Genomic DNA, 26,820 nt, shown 5'->3' on the forward strand with positions numbered 1-26,820 from the left:
GCTTCTTCGGCGATTACACTGGCTACTGGATCAGTCGGGCCATCATAACTTTACAGCAGATATTAAAACACCCGATAATCAGACAGCAAGTAATTATTATTACAACCAGAATAATTACTCCATGCATAAGATAGGACCCCCAGGATTCCCCTAACAGCCAGTCAAACCAGCCAGATCCTCCTGCTGTCGTGGAAAACTTCTTTACCTCCCTTCTTATGTGATCAGCGAGGTTGGTTATGTTTTCTGAATTATCGGGAATGTAAGTGCAACATTCAGCTCCAATTAAGGCACATGTGCCCCCACTTTGTACTAGTATCTAGGGCCATATGGCTCTGGAGTACCATTGTGCGTATGGCTACCATTTCAGCCGTTATGCCCTCCATTGCTTCAGCAGTGTCGTTAACTATCTGTTCCAGTACCCTCTCTAGGTTACGTAATTCATCCATGGTGCGTCCTATCCTGAATGGGAGCATCATGACCCCAAATAGCCTCTCTACCGGGGTAAGAGCTCATCTTACTCGACCTGGTGTCTGTACTTCTGCTAAAGTATGTACCCGTCTGACAAAGGGGACCACATATCCCAAATAACAGGACCCCCTCCAGTCCTGTGGCAACCATGGGTAGGCCTTGTGCTCGCACACAAAATAAGTGCCATTGTATGCTGTTAGATTCAATCCCAATCTCTCTCTCTCAACCCCCGTCGCCACCTAATCTTAGGGTCCCAGTCCTGGCAACTTGTCTGATTCTTCAAACCCTCCATTTCAAGGAACCCCTGGTTTATTGTTTCGCTGTCTGTTATGTTCCAACTGGTGAGGTTAAAGTATTGCGTACAATTGCTATATCCTGCTCAAAACCTGTTTCCTCATCAGTCAGGTTTCGAGTGAAACAAATGTCAGCGGTGGGTCTTCCAACTCCTGACGTGTTGGTCAAAACCAGGAACGGGGGTCGTACCGACCTATTGTATTCCGGCTGGTACCATCCGTCAATGCATCTAAAAGGTAACCCCCCCCCCCCCCCAATCTCCATGTTTCTTTATTACCCACTCCGCTACTTCCGAAATGTTAAGGGAGATTGACCTCAAAGGGATGCCTCCTTTGCTATGTATGGGGATGTGCGAACATACTCAGCAAATGGAAAAGTTCCCATTTTGCGCATAAACATAAGACATGTACAAAAAGGTATTCACATGTAACTCTCTTTTCGGTCTAGCTAGCAGGCCGGACCAAACACGAACTATGATAATCGCACCGATCGCAATATATAGTTTCATCTTATTACTCTATAATTAACAAATAGTCAAAATGGCCGTATGGCTTGCTTGAAGAATCTTTCGCTGTCAATCTGTAAATAGACAAACAACAACAACTAATACGTGTGCTAAACGGCTGGTTCAAAAACCTTAAGCTGGGTCCAATGCTTCCATTGTCCGTTCCCTTTAACATCGATGCAGGCACAAGTGTCCCCGCTGATTATAACCTCATATAGTCCTATCCATTTTGGGGCAAACCCCAGTTTTCCCGGGAGGACCCTTACCATAACGCGACTTCCCGCCAACGGGACTTCAGGGAGCTTTGTAAGCTCTGCTTCCGCATCTCTTTCTTCCTGATTGTACCTAACTAATTTATGCATCCCTTTTAATTGAGTACTTAGTTCCAAAACATACCGTTTTATTTTGTCTTTTAATGGGCCTACATCGGCCCCACCTGTTATGATGTTCTCTGGTAATTGCATCGCCCTTCCTGTCATTAGTTCATAAGGGGTTAATCCGGTTGTCCGATTTGTCGTGGCTCTTAACTTCATCAAAATAATGGGTAATACTTCCGTCCACGTTTTTCCTGACGTTTGCATGGCCTTTGCCAGGGCGTTCTTAAGGGTATGGTTCATGATCTCTACCATCCCAGAACTCTGCAGGTGGTAGGGGATGTGGAATTTTTGTTTTATGCCCATCAGCTGGCATATTGTTTTTACAATCTTCCTGGTGAAGTGGGTGCCTTGGTCAGAATATCCTTACCACTGTTGAGGCAGTGCAATCACGTGCGGGGACAGCTTCTACCCACCGGGTAAATTGATCTATAATCACTAGGCAATATCTTTTTTCCATGGGATGAGGGCAAAGGACCTGTGAAATCAATTTGTACGTGTTCCCATGGCCCCCGTGGATGGGGCTGGTGTCCCATTTTAATATTAATGGGCCGGCCTGGATTATATTGTGGGCACGTAACGCATCGATGGCAATGTTTGGTGATATCTCTCACCATCCCTTTCCACCACCAATCTCTCCCAAGACTCCCGGTCATGGCCTCTCATCCTGAATGAGACAGGCCATGATGCAACTCCAATAAGGTATTCTGTATCCATTCAGGCGCCATTTCCTTGTCGTTTCGTCTCCGAACGTTATCCTTCCCTTGCGTTGCGCCATGCTTTGTCCACATACCTATTTCCTCCTCAGAAGTGTCCTGGTGTAGTTTCTCAATACTTGTCTGTTCGTCTCGGGCCCCAGCGGCATTGACTTAATTTTAATAATTTAAAATCATCATCAATGGAGAGTGTTTTTTACCTCTTCAAATTCTTTTTTTTTCCAATTAAACCGATATCTTTTTCACAGCTGATATCAACTGGTATTTAGTAAGTTATGTCTTTATCCATCGCAAACACCCCTTTTTTATCCAGATCCTAATTAGTGCATTACGTCTTTTTTTTTTTTTAGATCACCTTTCTTCAAATTAGGTTTTGTATTTAAAATCATCAGACAATCGAAGACACTTTTTCTTTCCAATCGTTCAATTTGTTTATTTTCAAAGTTGCGTCTTTATCTTTTTCTTTTCTAAACTGCCAAAACTTACTGTTTTAGCCTTTTGCAACAGTCCATTTTACACCTTCACAGATAGCTCACCACTAGCCAGGAGTTTGACCTGATCCCTGAAGGTATTTCTAGATTTAAAACTTTTTTTTTTAAACTGAGCTCGAAGCTTTTGTGTCAAGGTTTTACACAAAGGAAAATGCGAGCGTTTTAAAAGGCATTCTTTATCTCATTCCTCGACTAAATTTATGTCTTTCAACCCAATTGCATGTTTTCTTTCGACAAGTAAGTGGGCGTGACAAATAAATTCTTTGTTTTTTTACTACCAGGACCATGAATTTTTATCTTTTATTCAACAAACCTATCCTTTGTGCATTTCCTAGCTCTGTAACTTATTATCCGTATATATCCACACCTGCGTTTCTAACTTAAAATGTAATACCAGAAGGTTCACACTTTCTAAAACTTCCCATATACAGGACATCACTACGAAATGTTAAAAAAACTTTCACTCTGTTTGGAAAAGGTGGGTGGAGCTAAAACAGTCAGCCACTCCATAGCTTCCCAAACAGGCTTTTCATTCATTCCGCTGTCAAAATCACTCAAGTATTCTCATTCAAAATAGACATCACAAAAGTCTCTCTTCATTCAACAAAGCTTAAGTCTGGCCAGTTCAATTTTTGGATCCATATGTCACTTAAGATAGTCACCATCAGCTTTTTTATGGCATTACGTAATTACGCAAGTTACAATTAATGATAGGAATTAATTAATGACCCGGGCAGCCCGCGTTTTACATTCCCTTCCTTACCTTCCATGTTCGCCAGTCTCGGACGTTTCCCTTTGTTTCTGTAATACTCACGGCCATGACTACTCTGTGGAGACCCTTTGTCTTCGCAACAAAGCTAGCGTGTTTCCTTACCACCGGAGTTTCGCCTCTAGGTTGGAGTGATCAGCTCCCTTCTGCACCGACCTTATTTACTAAAGGGACAACTCAAACTGGTTAGTCAGCCTCCTCCTGCTATCTACTTACTCGTATCTTATACACTATCCCATCGTGCTCATACACCTCTCTCTCAGTCTCTAACACCAGATACCAGATACTGTCTTAAGTGATCACGTCTGATGGGACAGTATCCTGTTTGTGACGCCATTTTGTTGTGGAAAAATATTTCCGAGACTGTATAATATATAAAGAGAGATTTATTAAATCGGAGACAAAGCTTTGGGAGAAGTGTTAGATACACCTGTATCTGAACCAGCTTCTCAATTTGATATCTCCAGTGAGGTTTTTTATCTTACAAATTACGTCACTTTACATCACGTGCTTTAGCACTAGTCCTTAAGTCCATTCATCGCATTACAAGGTTTACAAAGCTTTTCATACAATTACTGTCCAAGGCTGAGCTCTTGATATAAACCAGCATCGCATTGTGACAGGAATTATATACATCCAAGAGGACTAGTTCCCCTTTTATCAACAAAAAAACAAGTGGCAGGCTTTTTGGCATCGGTAAAGACAAACATACCCCCACTTATCTCTCCAGTCGTTCATTATCTCACTTTCCTATCTCCATAACTCAAGGCCAGCATACCTTGAAGTCTAACTGTGTTTTTTTGTATAAAGCACAATGCATCAGTATTGTCCCTTACAAAATACATTCAAGGGGAAAATAAAAACAAATGTTTGGTCCCGTATACTAGTCAAGTATATGTCCAAAAATCCGCTCCAACAGAGGCACACATTTAGTCCAGTATCTGAAAGTGATTAAGAGACTGGGTTTTGTGTTTAGTGATCCCGGGCGTGTTTCTGACACCTTTGCTCGATACCAAGGCAAGGAGAGGTACTCTGGAAGGTAAGAGGAACTGGGACTTGTCCCTGAGAGTAACCAAAGATATGAGACTGAAATAATGTAGAGTTAGAAAGTAGAAAATGCACAAAATGGTGCAGTCGGCAACAGGATATAACTTAGTCCCCTCTTATCTTGGAGACATCAAATATCGCCACACTATGTTATTTATAATATCAAATTATTAAACTCCAGCCCAGTTATAGGGGTTATTCACATCAGCAGAAACAAATTCCAACCAACACAAGAAACAAGATTCAGTCAGGAAGCCATTAACACCAGCAATAACAGCAGAATCTAACCCCTGCAGTCACTTGTGAACTCGCTGGTGTGTCAGCAGGTTGGATGACTGAGTGAATCACTTCCCACACTCAGAGCAAGTGAACGTCCTCTCCCCAATGTGACTGTGATGATGCATTTCCAGTTTACAAGGTTGGGTTCAGTTCTGCACCCGCTGTGCACAGAGTGAGAATAAATCAATGTGCTGCTGATTCTCTCTGCTGGACACTGCGTCTTTTGTGCTGGTCCAATAGGGTGAGCCCATGCTGCCCCAATAAGGTGAGCCCGGGATGGCCAATAGGGTGAGCCCAGGCTGGCCCAATGGGGTGAGCCCAGGCTGGCCCAATGGGGTGAGCCCAGGCTGGCCCAATAAGGTGAGTCGGGCTGGCCCAGAGTCACCAGGCAATAATCAGCTCAAGAAGACTCCCTTTCAGCGGCCACTGACCTGGTCACAAATATGTGGTCCAATCAAACTGACAGACAACCTGAAGCCCCGCCCACCCATTGTCCCTGCTGAAAAAGCCACGCATGCGCCGCGAGACCCGCCCAGACCAAGATGGCGGCCGCTCAGCACGATCTCCAACGCCCCACCCTGGCGAAGATGGTGGCCGCTGAGCCTGCTCGCCCCGCCCTGACCAAGATGGCGGCCGCTGAGCCTGCTCGCCCCGCCCTGACCAAGATGGCGGCCGCTGAGCCCACTCCCGCGGACGCTCATTGACCGTGTCTGTAACCGGTGGGTAAACACGGGGTCTGCAGGCTGTGATTCGGGACCTGGGGACCAGCCCGGGTGTGTTTGAAGCGGATGGTGCGGAGTGTTGTCTCTCGGACCTGGGCCCACACTCGGGCTGTGAGACCCCTCTCACTCCCCGGGTTTATTAACCCAGAAAACTATTGGTTCTGCACTTTGTGATTGACAAGCAGCAAGCCCCGCCCCCTCCTGGCCCGAATCATTCCATGCAGGTGGTGCAGAGAAATAGGACTTGGGTAAGGCACTTCGGCTGGGGGAGACATGTCCTGGGACTGGGGGTAGGCACTTCAACTGGGCGAGGGATACACTTGGACTGGGTAAGGCACTTCGGCTGGGGAGGGATACACTGGGACTGGGGTAAGGCACTTCAAATGTTGGAGGGATACATTGGGACAGGAACAAGGTACTTCAACTGGGGGAGGGATACACTGGGACTGGAACAGTGCACTTCAACTGGGGGAGGCACTTCAACTGGGCGAGGGATACACTTGGACTGGTGTAAGGCACTTCGGCTGGGGAGGGATACACTGGGACTGGTGTAAGGCACTTCGGCTGGGGAGGGATACACTGGGACTGGAACAATGCACTTCAACTGGGGGAGGCATGCACTGGGACTGGGGGTAGGCACTTCAACTGGGCGAGGGATACACTTGGACTGGGGTAAGGCACTTCGGCTGGGGAGGGATACACTGGGACTGGGGTAAGGCACTTCAACAGAGGGAGGGTTACAGTGGGACTGAGGTAAGGCACTACAGCTGGGGATGGCATATACTGGGATTGGGGTAGGGCACTTTGGCTGAGGAGGCATGCACTGGGACTGGGGTAAGGCACTACGGCTGGGGGAAGCATATACAGGGACTGGGGTTAGGCACTTCAACTGGGGGAGGGATAAACTGGCACTGGGGTAAGGCACTTCAACTGGGGGAGGCATACATTGGGACTGGAGTAAGACACTTTGGCTGGGGAGCGATACACTGTAACTGGAGGAAAGGCACTTCAACTGTGGGAGGGATACACTGGGTCTGGAATAAGGCACTTCAACTGCGGGAGGCTTACACCGGGACTGGGCTAAAGCACTTCAGCTGGGGAGGGATACCCTGGGACTGCGGTAAGGCACTAAGGCTGGGGGCGCATATACTGGGACTGGGGTAAGGCACTTCAACTGGGGCAGGGATACACTGGACCGGGGTAAGGCACTTCAACTAAGGGAGGGTTACACTGGCACTGGGGTAAGGCACTTCAACTGGGGTAGGGATTCCCTTGGACTGGAGGAAAGGCACTTCAACTGTGGGAGGGCTACACTGGGTCTGGAATAAGACACTTCAAATGGGGGAGGCATAAACTGGGACTGGGCTAAGGCACTTCAACTGGGGGAGGCATGCACTGGGAATAGGGTAAGGCACTTCGGCTAGTGGAGAATATACTGGCACTGGGGTAGGGTACTTTGGTTGGGGGAGGTGTGTACTGGGACTGGGGTAAGGCACTTTGGCTGGTTTAAGGCACTTTGGTTGGTGGAGGCATATACTGGGACTGGGACAAGGCATTTTGTCTGCGAGAGGCATGCACTGGCACGGGTGTAAGGGACTTCGGCTGGCAGAGGTGTGCACTCGGACTGGAATAAGGCACTTTAACTGGGGGAGGCATGCACTGGGACTGGGGGAAGGCACTTCAACTGGGGGAGGGATACACTTGGACTGGGGTAAGGCACTTCTGCTGGGGAGGGATACACTGGGACTGAGGTAAGGCACTTCAAATGTGGGAGGGATACATTGGGACGGGAACAAGGTACTTCAACTGGGGGAGGCACACACTCAGACTGGGGTAAGGCACTTCAACAGAGGGAGGGTTACACTAGGACTGAGGTAAGGCACTACAGCTGGGGGAGGCATATACTGGGATTGGGTTAGGGCACTTTGGCTGAGGAGGAATGCACTGGGACTGGGGTTAGGCACTACGGCTGGGGGAGGCATATACTGGGACTGGGGTAAGGCACTTCGGCTGGGGGAGGGATACACTGGGACTAGGGTAACGCACTTCAACAGGGGGAGGGATACCTGGAACTTGTGTAAGGTACTTCAACTGGGGGAGGCATGCACTGGGACTGCGGTAAGGCACGTCAACTGGTGGAGGGATACACTGGGACTGGTTTAAGGCACTTTGGCTGGGGGAGGCATTCACTGGGACTGGGGTAGGGTACTTTGGTTGACGGAGGCATGCATTTGCACTGAGCAATGCTACTTCGGCTGGGGGAGGCATATATTGTGAATTGGGTAACGCACTTCAACTGGGGAGGGATACAGTGGGACTGGGGTAAGGCACATCGGCTCGGGGAGGGATACATTGCGACTGGGGTAATGCACTTCAACGGGTGGAGGGATACACTGGGACTGTGGTAAGGCACTTCAACTGGGGGACGCTAACACTGGGACTGGGGTAAGGCACTTCAACTGGGGGAGGGATACACTGGGACTGTGATGAAGCACTTCAACTGGGGGACGCTAACACTGGGACTGGGGTAAGGCACTTCAACTGGGGGAGGGAGACACTGGGACTGGGCTAAGGCACTTCACCTGGGGGAGGCATGCACTGGGACTGGGGTAAGGCACTTCAACTGAGGGAAGGATAAACTGGGACTGGGGTAAGATACGTCGGCTGGGGGAGGCATTCACTTGGACTGCATTAAGGAACTTCGGCTGGGGGAGGCATGCACTGTGACTGGGATCAGGCTCTTCGGCTGGGGGAGGCATATGTTGTGACTGGGGTAAGACACTTCGGCTGGGGGAGGCATGCACTCTAACTAGGATAAGGCACTTTGGCTGGGGGACGCATGCAATGGGACTGGGGTCAGGCACTTCAACTGGGGGAGGCACTTCAACTGGGGGAGGGATACACTGGGACTGGGATAAGGCACTTCAGCTGGGGGATGCATATACTGGGATTAGGGTAAGGCACTTCGGCTGGGCAAGGCATGCACTGCGACTGGGGTAAAATACTTTGGCTGGGGGAGGCATGCACTCACACTGTGGCAAGGCACTTCGGCTGGGGGAGGTGTGCACTGGGACTGGGGTAAGGCACTTCGGCTGGGATAGGCATAAACTACGACTGGTTTAAGGCACTTCGGTTGGTGGAGGCATATACTGGTACTGGGACTGGGACAAGGTACTTTGGCTAGGAGAGGCATGCACTGGCACTGGTGTAAGGGACTTCGGCTGGCAGAGGTGTGCACTCGAACTGGAGTAAGGCACTTCAACTGGGAGAGGAATGCACTGGGACTGGGGCAAAGCACTTCATCTGGGGAGGGACACAGTGGGACTGGGGTAAGGCACTTCGGCTGTGGGAGGGATACACTGCGACTCGGGTAACGCACTTCAACTGGGGGAGGGATACCTGGGACTTGTGTAAGGTACTTCAACTGGGGGATGCTAACACTGGGACTGCGGTAAGGCACTTCAACTGAGGGAGGGATAAACTGGGACTGGGGTAAGGTAATTCAGCTGGGGTGGCATTCACTGGGACTGGTGTAACGCACTTCAGCTGGGGGAGGCATATACTGGGACTGGGGTAAGACAATTCGGATGAGCGACAAATGCAATGGGACTGGATTGAGCCACTTTGAGTGGGGGAGGCCTGCACTGGGACTGGGGTAAGGCACTTCGGCTGGGGGAGGCATATACTGTGACTGGGGTAAGGCACTTTGGCTGGGGGAGGCATATACTGGGACTGGGGTAAGGCACTTTGCCTGGGGGAGACATATACTGGGACAGTGGTAAAACACTTCGGCAGGGAGAGAAATGCAATGGGACGAGGGTAGGGCACTTTGGCTGGGGGAGGCCTGCACTCGGACTTGGGTAAGGCACGTTGGCTGGGGGCAGGTGCACTAGGACTGGGCGAAGGCACTTCAGCTGGGGGAGGCATGCACTGGGACTGGGGTAAGGCACTTCAGCTGGGGGAGGGTTGCACTGGGACTGGGGTAAGGCACTTCAGCTGGGGAGGCAGACACTGGGACTGGGGTAAGGCACTTCAGCTGGAGGAGGCATGCACTTGAACTTTGGTAAGGCCCTTCGGCTGGGGGAGGCAAATACTGGGACTGGGGTAAGGCAATTTGGCTGGGGGAGGCATGCACTGTGACTGGGGTAAGGCACTTCGGCTGGGGGAGGCATGCACTTGAACTTTGGTAAGGCACTTCAGCTGGGGGAGTGATACACTGGGACTGGGGTGAGGCACTTCAGCAGTGGGAGGCATATATTGGGATGGTGGTAAGACACTTCGGATGAGGGAGAAATGCAATAGGACAAGGTAAGGCACTTTGGCTGGGGGAGGCCTGCACTGGGACTGGGGTAAGGTATTTTGGCTGGGGGAGGCATGCACTCTGACTGGGGTAAGGCACTTCGGCTGGGGGAGGCATGCACTTGAACTTTGGTAAGGCCCTTCGGCTGGGGGAGGCATATACTGGGACTGGGGTAAGGCACTTTGCCTGGGGGAGGCATCGACTAGGACTGGGGTAAGGCACTTCAACTGGGGGAGGCTTATACTGGTACTGGGGTAAGGCACTTTGGCTGTGGGAGGCATATACTTGGACGGTGGTAAGATACTTTGGCGGGAGGAGAAATGCAATGGGACTAGAGTCGGGCACTACTGCTGGGTGAGGCATGCACTGGTACTGGGGTAAGACATTCAGCTGGGGGAGGCATATCTTGGGACTGGGGTAAAGCCCTTCTGCTGGGGGAGGCTTGTATTGGGACTGGGGTAAAGTACTTCGGCTGGGGGAGGTATGCACTGGGATGGGGGTAATGCATTTTGACTGGGGGAGGCATGCACTGGGACTGGGGTAACGCACTTCGGCTGGGGGAGGCATGTATTGGACTGGGGTAATGCACTTCGGCTGGGGGATGCATGCACTGGGATGGGGGCAAGGTACTTTGGCTGGCCCTTGCTATCTTATAGGGAGCTCTGTCCTCTGTCACTTCAGGAATTCAAAGTGGATCAAGTTACAATTTGCAAAGTCAGTGAGACCTTGGGATGGGCGGTTCCAGTTACACATTCCAGTGAAATCTCAGGGTTTGGCTAATCTTCCAAGGGACCAATCATAGACAAATGTTGCGGCGTGGCGGCCATTTTGGCAGTACAAATAAGCGCGTTCTTTATTAACCCGCTCCCTCCCTCTGCCCATCTCTCACCTGCTGACTCACCCACTGTGCATGCTCAGCTCACACTGCCCGGCTGATTGACGGCAGCTCCCGACCAATAGGGAGAGTGGGGGCGGGGCTGGAGGACCAGTCAGGCGGTTGATCCTCCAAGCAATCACAGTGTACGAGAGGTGGGGCTTTCAGCCCCGCAGTGGGCGGGGCTGGATCTGGATCTCGCTCATTGGCTGAAACTCTGCCCCATTGTTAAAGCTGATGTCCCTCAAACTCCAGGAGGAAACGGGACATTTCTGTCGTGGCTTTAAACAGATGGAACTCTGTGGGGTGGAGGAAACATTGCAGCATTTGGTAGTGACATGGAATCATTCAGGCCAGACAGCGGGGATTATTTCAGGAAATAACACAGTGTAGTTGTTTCTGTTGAAACAGATGAAACCCTGTCGTTGTGGAACAACCACACTTCTCGTGTCCTGGTCAATCACGTGTGCAACAAGTGTCATCATGGAAGTAAAGGATGGAATCAAATTGGAAAAAATGGCAGATAATGTTGTGAAGGACAGTGGAAGGCCAGAGGATTGGAAATTTTTAGAAACCTGCAAAGGACAACTAAAAAATGAAAAAGACAGAGAAGATAGCAGATGAGAGCAAACTAGCAAGAAATATAAAAACAGACAGTAAGAGCTTCTACAGGGATATAAAAAGGAAACGAGTATCTAAAGTAAACATTGCTCATTTAGAGGATGACATTGGAGAATTACTAATGGGAAACACGGAAATGGCAGAGATTTTGAACGAATATTTTGTATTAGGCTTCACGGTAGAGGACACTAAAAACATCCCAACAGTTGCTAACCAAGGAGCTATTGCGGAGGGGGAGTTGGGGGGGATGACTTAAAACAATCACTATCACTACAGATAAAGTGCTAATCAAACTAATGTGACTGAAGGTGGACAAGTCCTCTGGACCTGATGGCATGCATCCTCGGGTCTTAAAATAATTAGTTGCAGAGATAGTGCATGCATTAGTTGTAATCCACCAAAATTCCCTGAATTCTGGAGAGGTCCCAGTGGACTGGAAAACTGCAAATGTAACATGCCTATTCAAGTAAGGAGGGAGACAGAGAGCAGGAAACTATACATCAGTTAGCTTACCATCTGTCAGTGGGAAATACTCAAGTTCATCATTAAGGAAGTACTAGCAGGACATTTAGAAAACCATACTGCAGTTAGGCAGAGTTAGCATGGTTTTATGAAAGGGAAATCATGTTTGACAAATTTGCTGTAGTTGTTTAAGGATGTAACGAGCAGAGTGGATAAGGGAGAATCATTTGATGTTGTATATTTTGATTTCCAGAAAGCATTCAATAAGGTGCCACACAAAATATTACTGCACATGCTAAGAGCTCACGGGGTTGGGTGTAATATATCAGCATGAAGAGAGGATTGCTGAACTAACAGAAAACAGAGAGTCCGGATAAATGGGTCATTTTCAGGTTGGCAAACAGTAACTAGTGGGGTGCCGCAGTGATAAGTACTGGGGCCTCAACTAATTACAATTTATATTAATGACTTGGATGAAGGGACCGAATGTAACATAGCCAAATTTGCCGATGGTACAAAGATAGGTGGGAAAGCAAGTTGTGAGGAGGACGCAAAGAATCTACAAAGGGATATAGATAGGTTCAATGAGTGGGCAAAAATCTGGCAGATGGACTATAACGTGGTAAAATATCAGGTGATTTCCTTTGGTAGGAAAAAAAAGCAAATTATTATTTAGATGTGGACAATTATAAAATGCTGTTATACAGAGAGATCTGGGGATTCTTGTACATGAAACTCAAAATGTTTGCATGCAGGTACAGCAATAATCAGGAAGGCAAACTGAATGCTGGCCTTTATTGCAAAGGGGATGGAGTCTAAAAGTAGGGAAGTCCTGCTACAACTGTAAGACCACACCTGGGCTACTGCGCACAGTTTTGGTCTGGACTTGTCTCCATTCTCGTGCCGAGAGGATTGATCCACCCAGATGGGAACAACAACATTTGGGTACACTGATTCCCCACCAATTCCCATTCCCCTTCTTTCTGGTGGATATGGAGGGGCCACTGTGTGTAATGAGCAAGGCATTAAGAATTGTCAGCAAGCTCTTTCCAATTGGAGATTTTATTTAGTGGAAACTTTCACACACTATTGTAGATTTTGTACCAAAGATCAATTTAGGATTAAAGTAAAAGTTCATAATTTTATTACAAAGTAAATTTCTGTTGAGAATTGCTGAATTAAGGGGAAAGATAACCCACAGTGTTTCTTAAATGGACACTGCATCCCTGAGAACACAATCAGCAATATATCCAGAATATTAAAATCCAGCCCAGTTATCGGGTTATTAACATCAACAGAGACAAACCCTAACTGTCAGAATGAACATGGTTCAGTCGGGATGTGATTAACAGCCTCAATAACAGTAGAATCCAACTCCTGCAATCACGTGTGAACTCGCTGGTGTTTCAGCAGGTGGGATGCCTGAGTGAATCCCTTCCCACACTCCGAGCAGGTGAACGGCCTCTCCCCAGTGTGTACTTGCTGGTGTCTCAGCAGGTTGGATGACTGAGTGAATCCCTTCCCACACTCCGAGCAGGTGAATGGCCTCTCCCCAGTGTGAACTCGCTGGTGTGTCAGCAGGTTGGATGAACAAGTGAATCCTTTACCACACTCATAGCAGGTGAACGGCCTCTCCCCAGTGTGAACTTGCTGGTGTGCCAGCAGGTTGGATGAACAAGTGAATACCTTCCCACACTCCGAGCAGGTGAACGGCCTCTTCTCAGTGTGTACTCGCTGGTGTGACTGCAGGTGGGATGACTGAGTGAATCCCTTCCCACAGTCAGAGCAAGTGAACGGCCTCTCCCCAGTGTGAACTCGCTGGTGTGTCAGCAGGATGGATGGCCGAGTGAATCCCTTCCCACACTCAGAGCAGGTGAACGGCCTCTCCCCAGTGTGAACTCGCTGGTGTGTCAGCAGCTTGGATGAACAAGTGAATCCCTTCCCACACTCATAGCAGGTGAACGGCCTCTCCCCAGTGTGAACTCGCTGGTGTGCCAGCAGGTTGGATGAACAAGTGAATCCCTTCCCACACTCCGAGCAGGTGAACGGCCTCTCCCCAGTGTGAACTCGCTGGTGTTTCAGCAGGTCGGATGACTGAGTGAATCGCTTCCCACACTCAGAGCAGGGGAACGGCCTCTCCCCAGTGTGACTGTGTTGATGAATTTCCAGGACAGATGGTGATCTGAATCCCTTCCCACAGTCCCCACATTTCCACGGTTTCTCCATGGTGCGGGTATCCTTGTGACTCTCCAGGTTGGACGATCAGTTGAAGCCTCGCCCACACACACAACACGTTTACAGTTTCTCCCCGCTGTGAATGGTGCGATGTTTCTTCAGGCTGTGTAACTGGTTAAAGCTCTTTCCACAGGCAGTGCACTGGAACACTCACTCGGGTGTGTGTGCCTCGGTGCTTTTCCAGTCACACTGATATTTGAAATCTTTTCGCACAGACAGAACAGACAAACATTTCTCCTTCCACTTTCAAAGGCCGATGATATTCAGGTCCTGATGAATCGATTGACTCCATCAGATCTTGACACGATGTTTAGTTTGTGTTTCCTGTCCGAAAATCTCCCCTTCTAATACGATGTAAAAGGAGATAACAAAACTCATCACTGTCAGTACAAGACACAAATTCAGGATATACACATCTAGTTTCCATTTAACATTCTTTCCTCTCTTTTTCTTCCAAAGCTGTAAATCCCTGTCCCACACATTGTCCCTCCTGCAGCACTGAAATCCAATTCAACACACATTTCTAGCCTGTTTCTCCTCCACTCCCAGTTTTCACCACCAATTCTGGTTGGGTTCAGTTCTACACTCACTGGTTCCCGTCCCTCTCCTCCCCTGAATGTTCTGACTGTGGCTGGGTTCAGGTCGACACTCACTGGTTCCCCACTTCCACTGAAGATGTTGAGTCTGGCTGTGTTCAGTTCCGCACTCACTCATTCCCCTACCTCTGCTCCCCTGATGGGGCGGTCTCTGGCTGGGGTCATTTCTGCAATCACTGGGTCCTCTCCGTCCCTCCCCTCTTTCCCCACCACTGAAGATGCTGACTCTGGCTGGGTTTAGTTCTACTGTCACTGGTTCCTCTCCCTTGAAGGTACTGACTATGGATGGGTTTCGTTCTACACTCACTGGTTCCCCTCCCCTGAAGGTACTGACTCTGGCTGGGTTCAGTTCTAGACTCACTGGTTCCCCTCACCTGAAGATGCTGACTCTGGCTGGGTTCAGTTCTACACTCACAAGTTCCCCTCCCCTGAAGGTACTGACTCTGGCTGGGTTCAGTTCTACACTCACTGGTTCCCCTCCACTGAAGATACTGACTCTGACTGGGTTCAGTTCCACACTCACTGGTTCCCCTCACCTGAAGTTGCTGACTCTGGCTGGGTTCAGTTCTACACTCACTGGTTCCCCTCCCCTGGAGGTACTGACTCTGGCTGGGTTCAGTTCTACACTCACTGGTTCCCCTCCCCTGAAGGTGCTGACTCTGGCTGGGTTCAGTTCCAGACACTGACATCATTCACTTTGTTCCTGCACCAAGATGGCCACGCATGCGCTGTGCTGCTCAGTGAATCAAATTGGCGGCGTGAACATTCCTTCCTGCACCAAGATGGCCGCCGTTAACCTGGGCCTGTGACCGGGAGAAAGCCCCAAAGCTGCAACCGCCGATATTCCGGTTATTATTCCGGTCTTGCGGCGAGCACCGATTGTTTATGAAGCCTCCCCGGCTCCCCGCTGGTCCATTACTCTGCTCCGTCCCGCTGAAAAGGCCACTTCTTGGGAGCCTGTACAAAACGCGTCTCCTCCACCATTACACGCACCGTGCATGCTCCAAACACAGCCAGGACCTGCGCCTGCGCACTGAGCTCCTGTAGTCTGGGTGCAGCACATTCTCCCCTGCGGGGCATGCTGGGTACATACGACCATGAGAAATCGGAGCAGGAGTGGGCCACCCAGACCCCCGAGCCTGCTCCCCATTCAATAATTCATGGCTGGTCTGATCAGAGACTCAGCTCCATTCCCTGCCCACTCCCCAAAACCCTTTACTCCCTTATCGCTCAAAAATCTGGCTATCTCCGCCTTAAATATATACAATGATCCAGACTCCACTGCTCTCTGGTGCAGAGAAATCCACAGATTTACAACCCTCTGAGAAGAAATTCCTCCTCATCTCAGTTTTAAATCGGTTGAGGAGAAAGATTCCATTTGTGACTAGAACACGATGTACTGTGATTGCATTGGGCACTGAACTATGTTCATTCTGGCAGCTCTTGTTTGTTTCTGGTTATCTTAATAACCTCTATACCTGAACATAAGAACATAAGAAATAGCAACAGGAGTAGGCCGTACGGCCCCTCGAGTCTGCTCCGCCATTCAATAAGATCATGGCTGATCTGATCATGGACTCAGTTCCACTTCCCCGCCCGCTCCCCATATTCCCATATCGTTTAAGAAACTGTCTATTTCTGTCTTAAATTTATTCAATGGCCCAACTTCCACAGCTCTCTGAGGCAGTGAAGTCCATAGATTTACAACCCTCAGAGAAGAAATTGATCCTCATCTCTCTTTTAAATGGGCAGCCCCTTATTCTAAGATCATGCACTCTAATTCTAGACTCCCCATTATCAGTGGAAACATCCTCTCTGCATCCACCTTATCAAGCCCCCTCATAATCTTATACGTTTTGATAAGATCACCTTTCATTCTTCTTAATTCCAGTCAGTCGAGGCCCAACCTACTTAATTGTTCCTCATAAGTCAAACCCCTCATGCTCAGAATCAACCTAGTGAACCTTCTCTGAGCTGCCTCCAAAGCAAGTATACCCTTTCATAAATATGGAAACCAAAACTGCACGCAGTGTTCCAGGTGTGGCCTCACATATAGCTGTAGCAAGATTTTCCTGCTTTTATACCCTATCCCTTTTGCAATAAAGGCCAAGATACCATTGGCCTTCCTGATCACTTGCTGAAACTACATACTATCCTGTTGCATTTCATTCACAAGTATCCCCAGGTCCTGCTGTACTGCAGTACTTTGCAATCTTTCGCCATTTAAACACTATGTTGCTCTTTGATTTTTTTCTGCCAAAGTGCATGACCTCACACTTTCCAACATTATAGTCCATCTGCCAAATTTTTGCTCACTCACTTAGCCTGTCTATGTCCTTTTGCAGATTTGTTGTGACCTCCTCACACATTGCTTTTCCTTCGATCTTTGTATTATCAGCAAACTTGGCTATATTACACTCAGTCCCTTTTTCCAAGTCGTTAATATAGATTGTAAAGCTGGAGATTAATACCCTCTATAAATGTTGAATAAATTATCTTTGTTTCAAACACAGTTTGTTAAATATTTGATTCCTCCATGATCAGAGGAGATTAATTGATGTTCTGTTATGGACTGTTCCCTTTTAGGGCTTTTTCTTAATCTAACTTATATCACTTCTCACCTAGTTCGCTTTCTAGCATATCAAACCCCAAACTTGTTCCATTTGCATACATGAGTTGTGATTGTAGTAGACTTAACTGCAGTGTCTCACTTTAAACTCAGCTGAAATCTTTTGAACCACCCCTTTATTGAACTGTCTTGCATAAGATTTGAAATCCGTTACTTTCTAGATCAGTTAACCTGTTTTTGAAACCAATTGAATATTAAAAACTCATCCACACATTTTGCACGTGATAGCCTGTGAAATATTCTGATATTTGTAATCATCATTACCACAAGCTCCATTCCCGAGTGACCGACTCCATCCCTCTCCCCAACTTCTGTCTGAGCCTGAACCAGACTGTTCACAACCTTGGTGACATACTTAACCCTGAAATAAGTTTTTGACCACATATCCACAAAATAACTAAGAATGCCTATTTCCACCTCTGTAACATCGCCCATCTCCGCTCATGCCTCAGCTCATCCACTGCTGAAGCCCTCATCCATGCCTTTTTTTACTTCTGGATTTGACTATTCCAATGCACTCATCCCACATTCTGACCTACATATACTAGTGTTGATCCAAAACTCGGCTGCCCATGTCCTAACTCGCACCAAGTCCAGCTCACCCATCACCCCTGTGCTCGCTGACCGACATTGGCTTCCAGTGAAGCAATGCCTTGATTTCAAAATTCCTGCTCACACTGCCCCCACAACACCCCCACGCCCGCCGCTCCCGCCCATGAGATATCAGTCTTTCTGAGTATCCCTGATTATAATTGTTCAACCATTGGTGGCTTTTGTGGCTGTGCCTTCTGTTGCCCAGCCCTCAATTCTGGAACATCCAGCCTAAACATTTCTGTCTAACCCCTGCTGTACCCGCCCTGGCAGTTTTTGATGGGATAGTGTAGAGCACGTTTTTCTCTGTATCTACTCTGTGCTGTATCTTCGCTCAGAGTGTTTGACGGGACAGTGTAGAGTGATTTTTACTCAATATGTAACCCGTGTTGTTCCTGCCCTGGGTGTGTTTGATCGGACAGTTTAGAGGGAGATTTACTCTGTATCTAACCCGTGCTTTACCTACCCTGAGAATGGTTAATGGGACAATGTAGAGGGATATTTACTTTGCATTATAACCCTTTGTGTACCTGCCATGGAGTGGCTGATAGGACAGTGTAGAGGGAATTTACTCTGCATCTATCATTTGTGTACTTGCCCTGGGAATGTTTGCTGGGACAGTGTACAGGGAATGTTACTCTGTTTGTACCCAGTGCTGTACGTGCCCGAGGAGTGTTTGATGGACAGTGTAGAGGGAGTTTTACTCTGTATCTAACCCGTGCTGTACCTGTGATGGGAGTGTTTGATAGATAAGTGTAGAGGGAACTTTCCTCTGTATCTAACCTGTGTTGTACCTGCCCTGGGAATGTCTGGTTGAACATTATAGAGGGAGATCTCCTCAATATCTAATAAATGCTGTATCTGCCCTGGAATGCCTGGGACGTTAGAGGGAGATGTACTCTGTGTCTAACCTGTACTGTACTTGCCCTGGGAACTGTATAGCGGAAGCTTTGGTCTGTATTTAATCCATGTTGTACCTGCCCTGGGAGAGTGTGATGGGACAGTGTATTGGGATCCTTACTGTGTACCTACTCATATCCGTTATACCCCTTGGAGGACGAAATGTGCACTGTGACTCCGGGAGGAGCTCCTCAGCCGGAGTGACTGGAGTGCATCATCACCCCCAGCAACCAAATTTTAATTTGATTTAAGTTTACTGTCCAAAGTTTAATTGGTTTATTTTGTTGGTTATAGTGCCCCCCCACCCCAGCTTTAATCTGAGGGCACTTGATTTACAGATCAACAACGAAATAGTTGTGCTATACCTGCCCTGGGATTTTTTTATTGGAACAGTGTAGAGGGAGAAATTACTCTGTAATTATCCCGTGCTGTTCCTGCCCTGGAGTGTTTGTGGGACATGTACTCCATATGTGCTGTACCGGCCCTCGTCTGTTTGTTGCGACAATGTTGAGGGAGCTTTATTCTGGATATAACCCATGCTGTACCTGCCCTGGGACTGTTTAATGGGACCGTGTCGAGAGAGATTTACTCTCTGTTTGAACCGTGCTGTACTTCACCTGAGAGTATTTAATGTGGCAGAGTAGAGTAGCGGGAGCTCTACACTGTATCTAACCCATGTATCACATCATGGGCCACCCCAACCTGCGAGAGAACATCTCCACAGGTTGGGGCTATAAAAAGAGCAGGAGCGAGCCACTGCAGCTTCAGTGTGAGCTGACACAAATGTGTGACGGCTTCGAGGTAGATGACTGGGTGACATCATCAGGCCCCAGATTGCCATTTGGAGCGTGAGCAGGAGCATCGGCAGGGCCCTGGTACAGCAGAGGAACATGGAAGGTTGTGCTGGACTTGTGACGAGTGATCGGGGCAGAGGAGTGATGAGGGAGCATGCCTGAGATTTGGTGAGTGATCGTGATGGAGGTTTAGCGAATGTTTGGTGCAGAGATGGGGCAGGAGATTGTGGCGGAGGTGCGGCGAGTGTTTTTTTGGAGGAGGAGTGGAAAGAGATTGTGGCGGAGGTGAAGCGAATGTTTGTGGTGGAGGAGAGGTGAGAGATCGTGGCGGAGGTGCAGCGAATGTTTGTGGTGGAGGAGTGGAAAGAGATCGTGGCGGAGGTGCAGCGAATGTTTGTGGTGGAGGAGTGGCGAGAGATCGTGGCGGAGGTGCAGCAAATGAGGGTACCGGGCGCAAAAGAGGCGAGAGCCCAGGGGCAGCACGGACCAGCCCACACTGTTATATTTGTGCACACTAGCTCCGTACAGCAAAACAGGTCTCCAGTAATCCTGATTAACCCTTGCCACTGGACCAATCCTAGCTCTGTCATGCCCGTGTCGTGGCTGGTGTGCAACGGTCACCACACGTTAAAAACAATCCACCCATAGGCATCTTCCACCTCCTCAATTGGAGGTCAGGACTGGAACATTGGGTCCCTCATTGAAACATCTGTGAACTCATGTGGAAGCAAATCATCCTCGTTCGAGGGGCCAGCTATGATCATCTAACCCGTGCTTTACCTGCCCTGGGATTGTTCAGAACAGTGTAGAGGGAGCTTTATTCTGTATCTATCACATGCTGCAGTTTCCTCTGGCACTGACTCTCACTGGGGTACAGTTCCTTTGGCACAGATTTACTGTATATTTAATTCGTGCTGTACCTATCCTGGGAGTGTTCGATAGGATAGTGTAGAGTGAGCTTTATTCATTATCTAACCAATGCAGTATCCACTCTGGAATGCATGGGACAGGTTGAGGGAGATATACTCCATATCTCACCTTGGAATGACTAGTGGGATAGTGTTGAGGAAGCTTTACTCTGTATCCAAGCAAGGCAAGCCTATCCTTCCTGAGAGAAGACGACCAAAACAGTGCATAGGACTCCAGGTGTGGTAAGGGAGTGAAGGGTTCTGGGGAGCGGGCAGGGAAGTGGAGCTGAGTCTGTGATCAGACCAGCCATGACCTTATTGAATGGGGAGTAGGCTCGGGGGTTCGGGTGGCCCACTCTTGCTCCTATTTCTCATGGTCTTATGTACCCAGCGTGCCCCACGGGGGAGAATGTGCTGCACCCAGACTATAGGAGCTCAGTGAGCATGCGCTGTGCGTGTAATGGCGGTGGCGACACATTTTGTACAGGCTCCTCAGAAGTGTCCTTTTCAGCGGGACAGAGTGGAGAAATGGACCAGCGGGGAGCCGGGGAGGCTTCATAACAAAACGATGCTCACTGCAAGCCCGGAATAATAACTGGAATATCGGCGGTTGCAGTTTCGAGGCTTTCTCCCGGTCACAGGCTCAGGCTAACAGTGGCCATCTTCATTCAGGAAGGCAGGCTCAGCGCTCCGCTATTTTGATTCAGTGAGTAGCAGAGCGCATGTGTGGCCATCTTGGTGCAGGAACAAAGTGAATGATGTCAATGTCTGGAACTGAACCCACCCAGAGTCAGTACCTTCAGGGGAGGGGAACCAGTGAGTGCAGAACTGAACCCAGCCAGAGTCAGCACCTTCAGGGGAGGGGAACCAGTGAGTGTAGAACTGAACCCAGCCAGAGTCAGTACCTTCAGGGGAGGGGAACCAGTGAGTGTAGAACTGACCCCAGCCAGAGTCAGTACCTTCAGGGGAGGGGAACCAGTGAGTGTAGAACTGACCCCAGCCAGAGTCAGTACCTTCAGGGGAGGGGAACCAGTGAGTGTAAAACTGAAACCAGCCAGAGTCAACACCTTCAGGGGGGGGGATCCAGTGAGTGTAGAACTGAACCCAGTCAGAGTCAGTACCTTCAGGGGAGGCGGGGGGAAGAGAGAGGGGATAAAAGTTCACTGGTTTGGGGGTAATATATCAGCATGGATGGAGGATTGGCTGACTGACAGAAAACAGAGAGTCAGGATGAATGGTTGTTTCTTGGGTTGACAATCAGTAACTAGTGGGGTGTCGCAGGGATCAGTGCTGAGACTCCAACTATTCACAATCCATATTAATGACTTGGAAGAAGGGACCGAGTGTAACGAAGCCAAGTTTGCTGATGATACAATGATGGGAGGAAAAGCAATGTGTGAGGCAGGGACACAAAACCTGCAAAAGGACATTGGCAGGCTGAGTGAGTGAGCATAAATTTGGCAGATGGAGTATAATTTTGGAAAGTGTGAGGTCAGGCACTTTGGCAGAAAAAAATTAAACAGCAAGTTATTGTTTAAATGTTGAAAGATTGCAAAGTGCTGCAGTACAGCAAGACCTGAGGGTACTTGTGCATGAAACACAAAAGGATAGTATGCAGGTGCAGTAAGTGATCAGGAAGGCAAATGGAATCTTGGCCTTTATTCCAAATGGGATGGAGTATAAAAGCAGGGAAGTCTTGCTACAGCTATACAGGGTATTGGTGAGGCCACACCTGGAATAGTGTGTGCAGTTTTGGTTTCCATATTTATGAAAGAATATACTTGCTTTGGAGGCAGTTCAGAGAATTGTCACAAGGTTAATTCCAGGGATGAGATAGACAGGACAGAGAGAGGTTGTTTCCACTTGTCGGGGAGACTCGAACTTGGGGGCACAGCCTCAAAATATGGGGAGCCAATTTAAAACCAAGTTGAGAAGGAATTTCTTCTCCCAGAGGTTTGTGAAACTGTGGAATTCTCTGCCCAAGGAAGCAGCTGAGGCTAGCTCATTGAATATATTCAAATCACAGATAGATAGATTTTTAACCAATAAGGGAATTAAGGGTTATGGGGAGCGGGCGGGTAAGTGGAGCTGAGTCCACGGCCAGATCAGCCTTGATCTTGCTGAGTGGCGGAGCAGGCTCGAGAGCCTAGATGGCCTGCTCCTGTTCCTAATTCTTATGTTTTTATAATTCTTATGTTCTTATGTTCTTATTAATGTTGGGGAAGTCCAGAACCAGGGGTCACAGTCTGGGGATAAGGAATAAGCCATTTAGGACCGAGATGAGGAGAGACTTCTTCACCCAGAGAGTGGTGAACCTGTGGAATTCCCTGCCACAGAAAGTTGTTGAGGCCAATTCACTAAATATATTCAAAAAGGAGTTAGATGTCGTCCTTACTACTAGGGGGATCAAGGGGTATAGCGAGAAAGCAGGAATGAGGTACTGAAGTTGCATGTTCAGCCATCAACTCATTGAATGGCAGTGAAGGCTCGAAGGGCCGAATGGCCTACTCCTGCACCTATTTTCTATGTTTCTATGAGGGGGTTGACTTATGAGAAAAGGTTGGGGTGGGGCCTCTACTCATTGGAATTCAGAAGTATAAGGGGTGATCTTAACGAAATGTGTAAGATTATGAGGGGGCTTGACAAGGTGGATGCAGAGAGGAATTTCCACTGATAATGGGGAGACGAGAACTACAGGGCATAATCTTAGAATAAGGGGCCGCCCACTTAAAAGAAGAAATTTCTTCTTGGAGAGTTGTGGATCTGTGGAATTCACTGCCTCAGAGAGCTGTGCAATCCGGGACATTTAATAAATTTAAGACATAAATAGACAGATTTATAAACGATAAGGGAATAAGTGGTTATGGGGAGCGGACCTGAGTCCATGATCAGATCAGCGATGATGGTATTAAATGGAGGAGCAGGCTCGAGGGGCCAGATGGGCTACACCTCCTCCTATTTCTTATGTTAACCAGTGAGTGCAGAACTGAAACCAGACAGATTCAGCATCTGCATTGGATGAGAGGGGAGCCAGTGAGTTTGGAACAGATTCCAGCCACATTCAGCACCTTAAGGGGAGGAGATCAGTGATTGTAGAATTTGTTCCAGCCAGAGTCGACACCTTTAGGGGAGGAGAGGGAGGGGATCCAGTGAGTGTAGAACTGAACCCAGACAGAGTCAGCACCTTCAGGGGAGGGAACCAGTGAGTGTAGAACTTGTTCCAGCCAGAGTCAGCACCTTCAGGGGAGGGGAACCAGTGAGTGTAGAACTGAACCCAGCCAGAGTCAGTACCTTCAGGGGAGGGGAACCAGTGAGTGTAGAACTGAACCCAGCCAGAGTCAGTACCTTCAGGGGAGGGGAACCAGTGAGTGTAGAACTGAACCCAGCCAGAGTCAGTACCTTCAGGGGAGGGGAACCAGTGAGTGTAGAACTGAACCCAGCCAGAGTCAGTACCTTCAGGGGAGGGGAACCAGTGAGTGTAGAACTGAACCCAGCCAGAGTCAGTACCTTCAGGGGAGGGGAACCAGTGAGTGTAGAACTGAACCCAGCCAGAGTCAGCACCTTCAGGGGAGGGGAACCAGTGAGTGTAGAACTGAACCCAGCCAGAGTCAGTACCTTCACGGGAGGGGAACCAGTGAGTGTAGAACTGAACCCAGCCAGAGTCAGTACCTTCAGGGGAGGGGAACCAGTGAGTGTAGAACTGAACCCAGCCAGAGTCAGCACCTTCAGGGGAGGGGAACCAGTGAGTGTAGAACTGAACCCAGCCAGAGTCAGTACCTTCAGGGGAGGGGAACCAGTGAATGCACAACTGAACCCAGCCAAAGTCTACACCTACAGGGGAGGAGAGAGAGGGGAACCAGTGAGTGCATAACTGAACCCAGTCAGATTCAGTACCTTCAGGGGAGGGGAACCAGTGAGTGTAGAACTGAACAAAGCCAGAGTCAGCACTTTAAGGGGAGGGCCAGAGGGCAACCAGTGATTGTCGATGAAGTAGGATTTTAGAATCTCACTGTCGAAAGACGCTGGCAATAGTCAAAGTCGGTCAGAAGCAAACCCGGTTGCCCCAGCAACAGGAGGATGGAGCTGTAATAATAAAGTACATCGCATACACCGTTCCAAGAAATCACATGGGACAGGATGTTTGGCTACAAGAATGTAAACCACAGTCGGCTGAGACTGCGAGATGTGCACTTCTCTGTAAATGTCAGACATTGTGGTTGAGTAGTACAAACCACACAATTCGAGCAAAGTTGTATCAATGCACTGTCAACACCATGTTTTAGATGCAATGTTAAATGTCACGAAACCTTGCGTCGGGCCGAGCAGGTGTGTCTCTGACCAAAATAGGTCAATGTCGCTGTAAAACTGAACCCAGCCAGAGTCAGTACCTTCAGGGGAGGGGAACCAATGAGTGTAGAACTGAACCCAGCCAGAGTCAGCACCTTCAGGGGAGGGGAAGCAGTGAATGTAGAACTGAACCCAGCCAGAGTCAGGAACTTCAGGGGAGGGGAACCAGTGAGTGTAGAACTGAACCCAGCCAGAGTCAGCACCTTCAGGGGAGGGGAGAAATGGGAGGGGAGAAATGGGAGGGAGGGGAAGCATGGAGTATAGAACTGAACACATCCACAGAAGGTAGCTTCAGGTTCACTCCCTGGTTCCTCTCCTGTCTGGTGTAGAAATCCCCTCAGCACGGGAATGGAGACAAGTCCAGACCAAAACTGTGTGCAGTACTCCAGCTGTGGTCTTACCAATAACCTGTCCAGTTGTAGCAGGACTTCGACTTTTATACTCCGTCCCCTTGCAATAAAGGCCAGAATTCCATTTGCCTTCCTGATTACTTGCTGTACCTGTATACTAACTTTTTGAGTTTCATGTACAAGAACCCCCAGATCCCTCTGTGTAACAGTATTTTGTAATCATCCATTTAAATAATAATTTGCTTTGTTATTTTTCCTACCAAAAGGAGATAACCTGACATTTTACCACATTGTCATCCATCTGCCAGATTTTTGCCCACTCACTGAGCCTGTCTATATCCCTTTGTAGATTCTTTGCGTACTCCTCACAACTTGCTTTCCCATCTATCTTTGTATCATCAGCAAATTTGGTTGCGTTACACTCGGTCCCTTCATCCAAGTCATTAATATCAATTGTAAATAGTTGAGGCCCCAGCACTGATCCCTGCGGCACCCCACTAGTTACAGTTTGCCAACCTGAAAATGACCCATTTATCCCGACTCTGTTTTGTGTGTTACCCAATCCTCGATCCATGCTGATATATTACCGACAACCCCGTGAGCTCTTAGCCTGTGCAGTAACCTTATCGAATACTTTCTGGAAATCCAAATATACATCAACGGGTTGTCCTTTATCCACTCTGCTCATTACATCTTGAAACAACTCCAGAAAATTTGTCAAACATGATTTCGCTTTCATAAAACCATGCTGACTCTGCTTGACTGCAATATGATTTTCTAAATGTCCTGCTACTACTTCCTAAATGATGGACTCCAGTATTTTCCCATTGACAGATGGTAGGCTAACTGGTCTTTAGTTTCCTGCTTTCTGTCTCCCGCCTTTCTTAAATAGGGATGTTACATTTGCAGTTTTCCAGTCCACTGGGACCTCTCCAGAACTCAGGGAATTTTGGTAGATTACAACCAGTGCATCCACTATCTCTGCAGCCACTTCTTTTAAGACCCTGGGATGCATGTCATCAGGTCCAGGAGACTTGTCCACCTTTAATCCCATTAGTTTGCTTCCTACTTTATCTCCAGTGATAGTGATTCTTTTAAGGTCCCCACCCCCCACAATAACTCCTTTAACAACTATTGGGATGTTTTTAGTGTCTACTGTGAAGACCGATAGAAAATATCTGTTCCAAGTCTCTTCCATTTCCGTGTTTCCCATAATTGATTCTCCAGTCTCATCTTCTAATGGACCAACGTTTAATTTAGCTACTCGTTTCTTTTTTACATACCTGTAGAAGCTCTTACTGTCTTTTTATATTTCTTACTAGTTTGATCTCGTATGCTATCATCTCTGTCTTTCTTATTATTAGTCCTCCTTCGCTGGTTTCTAAACATTTCTCAATCCTCTGGCCTTCCACTGTCCTTCGCAACACTGTATGCTTTTTTTTCCAATTTGATACCATCCTTTACTTCCTTACTTCGCCAGGGATGGTTCATCCTTCTCTTAGCATCTTTGTTTCTCTGCTGAGATTATGAAGTGTCTCCTTATATGTT

At 48.3% G+C, this 26,820-nt stretch overlaps 1 pseudogene; it reads right to left on the reverse strand.

Moving 5' to 3' along the window:
- Positions 1-13,014: 13,014 nt before the first annotated feature.
- Positions 13,015-14,247, reverse strand: LOC139235662 (histone-lysine N-methyltransferase PRDM9-like; annotated as a pseudogene).
- Between the last annotated feature and the right edge of the window lie 12,573 nt (positions 14,248-26,820).

The sequence above is a fragment of the Pristiophorus japonicus genome, chromosome 23 (assembly GCF_044704955.1).
Source record: "Pristiophorus japonicus isolate sPriJap1 chromosome 23, sPriJap1.hap1, whole genome shotgun sequence".
Lineage (NCBI taxonomy): Eukaryota > Metazoa > Chordata > Chondrichthyes > Pristiophoridae > Pristiophorus > Pristiophorus japonicus.